Genomic DNA, 10,534 nt, shown 5'->3' with positions numbered 1-10,534 from the left:
TTTTTTTTTTTTTTTTTGTGGTCTGCGGGCCTCCCTCTGCTGCGGCCTCCCCCGTTGCGGAGCACAGGCTCCGGACGCGCAGGCTCACCGGCCATGGCCCACGGGCCCAGCCGCTCCGCGGCATGTGGGATCTTCATGGACCGGGGCACGAACCTGCCTCCCCTGCATCGGCAGGCGGACTCTCAACCACTGCGCCACCAGGGAAACCCTTGTGTAAATTTTGAAGAGGACAGTTTGACAATAAGCAGAAGAAGGCTAAAATGTAAACAACGTTTAAAACAATAGATAATTCTCCCTCTAGGAAATATATTACATTATACACAGAAAAGAACCCAGGTATCCAACAATAGGAGAGTAGTTCAATAGCAGCCACTGAATCTACTACCATATTCATATTATTAAAGGATATTTAGTCACATGGGAAAATACTCATGACATGTTAAGTAAAACAAAGTTAAGAGGTTTTTATAAACACAGACCCAAGGATGAAAAGAAAATACAAAGCACATATGTATTTTGATGGCTCTCATTAGATGGTCAAATGATGGGTGGTTTTACATTGCTTTATACTTTTGAATAGTTTCTAAATTTTTCACAATTGCCACATATTCCATTTGTAACCAGAATAAATGTTTTTAATAAAAAACATACATAAATGTTACCTCTATACAATTAAGGGTTTATTGGAACTGTAGGTGAAGATCAAATGATTTTCCATTTGAAAGCACCAAATACAGCCACAACTTGCCAACACCCTGTGCTGGGAAAATATGTAAACCTTCTTAACCAAGCCAGTAGATTTTCAGCATTCACTGCAGAATAAACAAGCTGAAGAGAGATTACAAGGTTTGAAGTTTGGAAAGGGATAACCTGGGAATGTTTTAAATATAAATATGCTTTAATTTATTTCCTAAGTGATCAACAGGACTTCTGCAATGATTTATACTCAAAGTTATTTTGGGTATCTCATTTTACTTTCTTGCTTTGTTTTCCCCTATTAAATGAACTAGGTTATTTACAGTGTTTTGACAAAATGCATAGACTCTTAAAGTTCATATGCATTGGGCTTCCCTGGTGGCGCAGTGGTTGAGAATCCGCCTGCCGATGCAGGGGAGGCAGGTTCGTGCCCCGGTCCGGGAAGATCCCACATGTCGCGGAGCGGCTGGGCCCGTGAGCCAGGGCCGCTGAGCCTGTGCGTCCGGAGCCTGCACTCCGCAACGGGAGAGGTCACAACAGTGGGAGTCCCGTATACGGGGGGGCGGAGAGTTCGGGGGAGGGGAGAGTTCGGGGGGGGGGGAGTTCGGGGGGGGGAGTTCATATGTATTTTTTAAGAGCTCTTTGTGTTTTTTGTGGTTTTTTTTTTTTCCCCCCGTTCATGCCTCAGGGTTTGTGGGATCTCAGTTCCCCGACCAATCCCAGGGCCACCGCATTGAAAGCGACGAGTCCTAACCACTGGACTGCCAGGGAATTCCCATTTTTGGAGTTTTTTTAAATTCTGAAATATTCATAAAGACGATATAGAGTAAAATGGTTTCTAATGGGATGTCTTTACTATCTTCTCTCTGAGAGCCTTATTCTCCTTACTGGCACCTAAAGTTGTTCAAGGTAATTCCCAAACTTACTTTCTGGGAATTGAAGATTAAAGTCAGGGGAGCATGTTGGTGGTGGTCTAGGCACTTAATATTTTAAACGTTTTTCTATAAACAAGTCAATAGAGAGCTGCTTTCAGAGGTAAGGGCCCACATGCCCCTTCTCCACCCTCCCATTATGACCTCAACCCACAAGTAAAACATACACACATACACACACACACACACACACACACACACACCCCTATTCTAAATCATCCAGCATATCACTGGTGCCTGAAAACATTTATTGAACACCCTTAGTGTGCTGAGCACTGCTGTAGGCCTTGGAAATATAAAGATGGGTAGGATACAGTCTCTGCCCTAAGCATTATCTGACAGGTAACCCACCCCACCCCCCTTAAATATGTTTCTTGCTTCTCAGTAAATTGGAGTCCAAACTCTTCAGTTTGGGATGTTGAGCCAGCCCCAGACGATCTTTCCAGCCTGGAATCTCCCTATGCCTCCCTGCCTCTTCTCCCAGGAGCCTTAGGCTCTAACCGTAGGGATTATTTGTCATTTCCCAAATGCCACTGCTGTTCCCTCCAATGTCTGTCTTTGACTACATATACCATAAATCACAAGCCCAGCTAAAATCCCACCCCTCTCCCAAGGTCACTCCATATACCCCAGTAAAAAGTATACTCTTTTCGTTTCTTCTCCTTCCCATTAACTTTGTATCCCTAGTAAAGCATTCCTAACCATCTGCCTTGAATCCATCTCCCCCTACAAAATCGCATGTCCCCCTACAAAATCGCATGTCCCTGCAGGACACAAATGGTCTTGTCTTTGTGTCCATCATGGTGTCTCTGAGCACCATGTCCCACACCAAAGAGACCACTGATTTTTTTGCGGTACGCGGGCCTCTCACTGCCGTGGCCCCTCCCACCGCGGAGCACAGGCTCCGGACGCGCAGGCTCAGCGGCCATGGCTCACGGGCCCAGCCGCTCCGCGGCATGTGGGATCCTCCCGGACCGGGGCGCGAACCCGTGTCCCCTGCATCGGCAGGCGGACTCTCAACCACTGTGCCACCAGGGAAGCCCACCACTGATGTTTGGTGAACTCAGTTTTATTCTTATAAACATAAAAGGTAAAATTAAGAATAAAAGTTTCAGAGAATGCCATCTTAAAATGTAGAAGAAATGAGTTAGAAAAATCACCCTCTTAACAACCATCGTAGTATTAATTGATTAAGGCAAGAATTAATGGAAGCTAAAATGATTGGGTATCATTCTGATGAGGTATAGGATATTTTACATAGTCTCAAAGTATTTCCCCACAAATAAGGTATTAATTACAATGGGAAAAATAGTAACCTACCAATGGAAAAACTTGGCAGACACTACCTTAAGCAGATGATCAAAATTCACATCATCATTAATGGGACAAACTGATAGCATGGGGTTTTTTTGATGTGATGAACTGAGAAGGATGCAACGTTGTTTATCTTGTACTGTACTTAAAAATACATCACCTGAATCTAACCATGAGGAAAGTCAGACAAACTCAAATTGAGGAACTTTCTACAAACCACTGGCTTCACTCTTCAAAAATTTACAATAAATATGATGAAAGAGGGACTTTCCTGGTGGCGCAGTGGTTAAGAATCTGCCTGCCAATGCAGGGGACACGGGTTCAATCCCTGGTCCGGGAAGCTCCCACATGCCGCGGAGCAACTAAGCCCGTGCGCCACAACTACTGAGCCTGCGCTCTAGAGCCCGTGAGCCACAGCTACTGAGCCCACGCGCCTAGAGCCCGTGCTCCACGACAAGAGAAGCCACTGCAATGAGAAGCCCACGCACTGCAACAAAAAGTAGCCCCCGCTCGCTGCAACTAGAGGAATCCTGCGCGCAGCAATAAAGACCCAACGCAGCCAAAAAATAAATTTAAAAAATATATATATGATGAAAGAGTCATGAAAGACAAAGTTTCAGCTACTGTTTCTTTTTAAAGGAATAAGTAATCCTGGTTTGATCTACATGAGGGGAGGCCGGAGGGAATTGTCACAATAAACATAATTGGGCTAACTAGTAAAATTTGAGTATGAACTGTAAATAAAATTTTCAAACACTTTGAAATTCCACTTTGAGGTATTCATTCCTCAAAATCACTTAAATGTTCACAAAGATAGACGTGCCAGAATGTTTATTGCAGCATTGCTTGCAATGAACATTATTGGGGTATTAGCAAAATTTGAGTACGGACAATGCTACATTTCTGAACTCGATAGTATAACTGTGGTTATATAAGAGAATACCCTTGTTCTTAGAATATACTCCCTAAATATTTATGGATAAAGGGTCATGATGTTTGCAACTAATGGTTGACTTAATCAAGGCCAAAAATTGTGTGTGTGTGTGTGTGTGTGTGTGTGTGTGTGTGTGTGTACAGAGAGAGATAGGCAGAAACAGAGACAGAGAAAGAGTGAGACAGAGAAAGCAGATGTGGCAAAATGTTAGTGACTGATGAATCTGGGTAAAATGAATATGGGAATTTTTTGTTTATTCTTGCAACTTTTTCTTTAAGTTTGAAATCATTTTGAAATTAAAAGAAAAAAAAGAATAAAGGTTTGAGAACTATTTGTTTTATTTCAAAAGATGAGATCCTGCTTTCTAGCACTGGTCTTCACAGATTTATTTTTGTAGGAGGCTTGAAGTTAAATTGAAGAGAACCTATCACAAACCCATAAAAGCAATCCCACCTCAGCTAAAACATACAGACCTTATGGAACTATCATTTTTGTCGTGATGGCACTATGTACTGAGTACCACCACTATCATTGCACTTATCAAATTTATTTTTATTATATTACATGTTACATTCATCTTTGTTTCTTCAGCCAACCATGGCTCTGCCGTGTAGAGTACTATATGAAAATGCATGTCTCAATGAAGAACGCACGCGTACGCACACAAAACACAAGGGCCTCCAGAGCTTTGAACTACATTTTTGGACTTAAATTTTATATTTAAGTATAAAATGATTTGACATTTGGGGATTTGCTTCAAAATAACCCAGAGAGGATAAACACTGAATGAAGGTATGAATGAAAAAGATTGACCACGAGTTAATAATGGTTGAAGCTGGGTGAGGAGTACATGAAGGGTTCATTCTCACTATTTTTGTATCTTTTTTAAACAATCTATGATATAAAAAAAAATTTTTAAAGGAAAGCACAGTAGAAGCAGTAGTAATAAGAACAACTTGACCAATCAATGAAATATAAATTGTATTTTAATGTAGTGTAGATTAGGTTTTTGACTTTTAATTTTAAAAAACAAACAAATAAACCAAAAAAAAAAAAAAAACCAAAAAAACTACTGTAAAGCCGTAGTCTCTCTTTAGTGTCTGAGAAGACAGGTCTCAGGTAGCATGAAATAAAAACCTATCCCAGGGAATAAGTTAGACTTTAGAGATGCGTCTTTCAAATTTGAAAAATACTAGATTCTTCTTTGTGCCACCAGAGAATTTTGAGAAAATCAGATCCTTAACATTGCTCTCAATTTATTGTTGAGGTTTAGAACCTCAGACATTATAAGCAGGTGTGACCTAACGACAAATGGAACCAAAGACAAATTACACAAAAAAGATGATTGAAGAAATGCACAGGGATGGTGTATATGTCTGGGGGAGAAGGGATAGATTAAGTATTTTCCTATAAAAAAGAATTTTTAAAACAACCAACAATTATTTATAAGAGTCCCACTATGTGTTAGACAGTGGGAGTTATGGCAAAAGCAAGGGACCTTCAGTTGGGTAGCTTCCCATCTCGTTGAAGTTACAGTATACGTGCACATAAAATAACAAGATAACTTTGTGCCAGCGGATAGTGAACAAGGAAGAGAGAGAGATCCGCTGTGGACTTTGATTCTTGAATTGACCTTAAAGAAAACACAAGTTTCTGCAAAACAGCAGATGGGAGGAGAGAGGAGGGAATTCTAGGTAAGAACAGACATAGTGCTTAGGGTAAATCACAAACTGGGTAGACTGGTGAGAACAGTTGGCCCACGGATAGATCAAACCTAATTTCTACATGCTATATAAAGAATTTATATAATAAAGTCCAAGAGAAAGTCTAACCTAATGGAGAGTCTTGTGTATCAGTGTGACCATGAAGGTAAAAGACAAATGACCCCTTTACCCCAAACCCCTAAACAGTAAGTGACTATCTGGGAGAAAACATTTGCAACAAAGGATTCATATTCACAATCATAAAAGAGATCTTTAAAAAAAAATCTGTAAGACAGAGAGAACCCAAGGAAAATTAGGCAATGGTGGTAAATAGTCAATTCACAGAAGAAGGTGTGCAAGAGGCCGAAAAATGTATGAAAAGTTTCTCAACCCCACCACTCTCAGGGAAGTGCAAAAAAAAAAACCAGCAATGGGATAACTATTTTTGCTCACCGGATGTACAGAAAGGAAAGTGATTCAGAGAGGGTGTGGGGAAACTGGAAGTCTCATAATGTTTGTAAAAACATAACTTTGGGGCTTCCCTGGTGGCGCAGTGGTTGCGCGTCCGCCTGCCGATGCAGGGGAACCGGGTTCGCGCCCCGGTCCGGGAGGATCCCACGTGCCGCGGAGCGGCTGGGCCCGTGGGCCATGGCCGCTGCGCCCGCGCGTCCGGAGCCTGTGCTCCGCAACGGGAGAGGCCACAGCAGTGAGAGGCCCGCATACCACAAAAAAAAAACCAAAGAAAAAAACAACAAAACATAACTTTGTAGGGTCTTGGTAAAACGGCTGTCTGCACAGGGCACTCTAAATCGTCGATCAAAAGGTAAAATTTTCACACAATTTGAAGTTCTACTTTTAGAAATTTATTCCTCAAAATCCCTTAAGTGTGCACAAAAGTAGATAGATGTAGCAGAATGTTTATTGCAGCATTGTTCGTAATAATGAAAGACTGACAATTATCTAAATATCCAACAATAAGTAATGGTCAAGTAAATGAGTGAGTAAATTCTACTCTAGCCACATATTACCCAGAAATTTTAACAGAATGAAGTAGCTATATCTATACTGACATGAAATGTCTCTAAAGGCACGATAAGTGAAAAAAAAAAGTCACTGGTTAATACATATTTCAGGGTGTCATTTATGTAAGTGATTTATGTGAAATATACATTGTCTAAAATGGCTAACACACAACTGTTAACAGTTTACCTCTGGAGAGAGGAGAGAGATTGGGGGTTGTGGATGGCAGGCAGGGAGGGAGGTTGCTAGCTATGTCTCAGCTAAGCATTGGCGATTCCATGCAAAAAGTAGCCTATCTCCATAAATGCCTATTACTAGGAAGATGAGCTAGGATTCATGGAAATGTGGTTGGTCTGAAAAGAACCAAAGGATTCATCTCACCTAATAGAATCCTCTCAATTTTAGAAACCCATTATTCAACAAGCATTTACTGAGCACCTACTATGGGACATGAACTGTGCTAAAGAGCACTGGTGACTCAAAGGGGACCAAAAGTGTTATTAAAGATTAAACACCAAATACCTTGAAAACCTAAAAGATAAAGCATTATCTGTGTCAGTCAAGGAAGGCTTCCTGGAGGAAGAGATCTCTGAGAAGGGCCTTGAAGAATTTGAATTCAGTTTTTTGGCTCAAGTCCAGTAATCTTCCACTCCATGATCCTCAGACTTCTCTGATAGGAACATAGAAAGTAAGAGGTAATTAAAGATAATCTCATATTTCTGGAGAGAAATCATTCCTAGAAAGAGAGGGCTTGTGTCTACCCATTAAAAAATATATATTAGAAACTTACAATGACTGAGTTTCTCAAGGTGCTACATATATACTGCCAGATATAATGCCACTGGTGTTAGCTCTTGAAAAGAAGTCAGCAGAATCATCCGGATGCTTGCTATAGCCATTTACTAAGTCAATGTAGGGGACCTGATCCTTTCAATTTCCCTGCCCAGTTATTTTAGGCTGATTATATGCCTGGAAAATTTCTATCCCTCTCATTACAGATATTTGATTATGTATAATCACTTTTTTTCCCATAAAGCCTCCTATTTTACACTTTTCCTTGTTTATTTGGTGACTTGGCTAAATGTGTTTAAATCGTATACCTCTAGCAATATGTCATCATTGGAGTTATACTGTGTTAAATTTTTTAGGAATTTATGAAAAATAAGGGAATAATAAATGCCGGTGCCACCTCAACCCTGCGACGTTGGACATGCAAACACGCTGGCCTTCCTGACATGTGGCAGCATTCATGGTTCATGACTATGGGACTGTAAGCCGAAGTCCAGTATGTTTAAGGAGGTAAGCCACTTCTCAAGGGTTCTTTTTTTGCAAAGATACAGCCATAATACTTTTTTATGATAGCTTGGTAAATCTCTTAAAGAAAAGGGAGAGGTTTATGACAGAAATAGGGATAAAGCTTTAACTACATGTGTGTGTTTAACTCTGTTTCAGCCATTCAAGTTAACTTCTACCTATATTTATGGGCTTCATTGCATAATATATGAAGTTTGCAGGAAGTGCCCGGAAGATAAGGTTACATAGACAAGTTATTTAAGTTTGAAAGTAAACCACAGCTCATGCTGGGAAACTAGTTTATAGCCCATTTTGTAACCCAAGTGAATACGTCATTCATTTTCTTTTCTTTTTTTTTTTTTCTTATCTCATAGTTAACATGAGGCAATTAATCATTGTTTGAATGTGCAGCCTAGTGAGCTGACAAAAGAACGCAGCTTTGGGGATTGATTAGCTGAAAAGTCAGTAAATTACATTTAAGAAGTGCAGATAAACATTTGATGATATTCAAACCACCTTGAGCAAATGGATGATTTGCACACATGATGTCCCACTAGATAATGTTTTCCTTCACAAGCTTCATTCAGCAATGAGACTCATTTCTACCAACAAATATTACTTGATCAATAGACCTTGCATTTGCCACAGGAAATGACCTTTCATGGTTAATGTATAACTGATTACTGTTCTTCCTCTGTAGTAGCCTACATTTGACAGTAGAGAAATAAACTGTGTACACTGTAAACCACTAAAATATGTCAAACGCTGTAGTATACCTTCAGAGTATTATTGTTTGGCACTGTACAAGGGCTAGGACCCATTCGTACTGTACCCACCCACCATTTCGGTTCTTGCTGGCTGCAGTCAAACTTTTGCCCTAATATTTAGGTATTTAGAATAATCAAGGCTGTTCTTCTTACACCTTAAGGAAAAAACCCAAACCCAAACCGAAGACGCTCTAATGGTGACAACAGTGCTTTTGAAGGGTAATGTACATAGAAGAGAAACAACTCTCATGAAAGGAAATTACCCTAAAATCTTTGTTGTGGAAAATGAAAACTAATGACACGTTCCCGTTGTAATGCAGAATCGCCTGTCGCCCAATTTCCCCGTGGGAGCTGCAGTTCATTTTCAAATGTAAATAACTTGTCCATTTAATAATTTGCTCCTCCCCATGACTGCAAAAGAGCCTTTGACAACAGCCATCTTCCTATTTCATTCACTGTCAAGAACACTCTAAAGGAACTCCATTGTTTTCCCTGGGCTAATTTTAACAGATTAAACGATTAAAAAAAAAAAAAAGGTATCACTGTATCTGAGGGCTCTGTCTTTGAAATCAATGTAAATAAAAGATGCCACCTTATTAAGTCTGAAACGGCGTGTTACCTGTTTTTCATTGACCTTGTGGAGGTTTTCAGTGACAACTGAATTAACCAGGTGAGGCAGGCTCTTTGAGGGGCCCAGTCACACTCTATTGTGCAGGATGGCACCTCGCAAAGCACTTAGATTAGGCTGCAGAGAGAACAAAGCTAGGTACACTCTCTCCGGCTTCAGGTAAACAAGATTATTGTTCTCCATCCCTGCTGTTCGGAATGAATGCAATGCTGCAAAGCTAATTGCTGCTATAATTAGGAAAAAAACCACACCCCAAATGACTGGGAATGTGCTAACTCAGTGCGGTTTAAACCTCAGAGACACTTCCCCTCCTATACAGGTGTGATGGGCTCTATTCATAGTTTTAAAATGGTAAGTTTAAATGTTAACACGATATTGCAAAAAATGCTCTCAGGTTGGAAGGTGGTAGCTGGGGTGGGGGGGGGTGCAAGGTATAAGTGCTTAACGGTCATTAGCCTTCTGGCCAGAGGAGGAGAAAATTCCATTTTGGGATTGAATACAAAGTAAGACAGCAAATGCAGTCTATGGAAAATTTCCCCTCTTTGAGCAGGCCCTGCTTGGCTCACAAGCTTTGCCCCATACCATTTCATGAAATATGCAACTTTCAAGCCACCTCCATGTAAGGAGATTTCACTCTGCTGTTGAGACATTCTTCCCCATATCTAACTAAATCACCCGATCTGCAGTTTAGCAATCCCATTTCCTCACATCCTCAGCAACATCTAACTTTCTATATTGACATCTATTTTCTCACAACAAAAATTACTAAGCTGAATACCACAAAATTACAATAGGAAGGCTTTTCAAAAAAGATATTTTCTTCTCTCCTACTCCGACTGGATTGTTTAATTGGTTTCAAATTTAAAAACAAGATTTAGGAATCAATCATTGCTTAAGTTGCAGATTCCCAAGTGGTGCTTCCAAGTGTAAAGTCTGGGGAAAACAGACCTCAGAGCTGCCGGCTGGATTATGGTTAACAGGTTAGCAAGTATAACTCAGTTAAGGCTTTACCTCCTTCTGTGTTTAATAGGAAAACTAGGACATTTTTAAGATTTCAATCTTATTCTTCAATAAGATAACTCTTTTCACCTATGTGAACATGAACGAAAACACTAATAATTATAGCTTTTTGCTGCTTGGCGTAAAATAATCTTTCTACTGTAATTAGATTTGAAGGGGAACTAGAAAAGACCTTCAATAAAATGCTGTCGCGAATTCCCTCCAAAACGGCTTGCCTGTAATTAAGG

Source organism: Physeter macrocephalus, chromosome 13, assembly GCF_002837175.3.
Source record: "Physeter macrocephalus isolate SW-GA chromosome 13, ASM283717v5, whole genome shotgun sequence".
NCBI classification, from domain to species: Eukaryota; Metazoa; Chordata; class Mammalia; order Artiodactyla; family Physeteridae; genus Physeter; species Physeter macrocephalus.
This window is presented reverse-complemented; position numbering follows the sequence as displayed.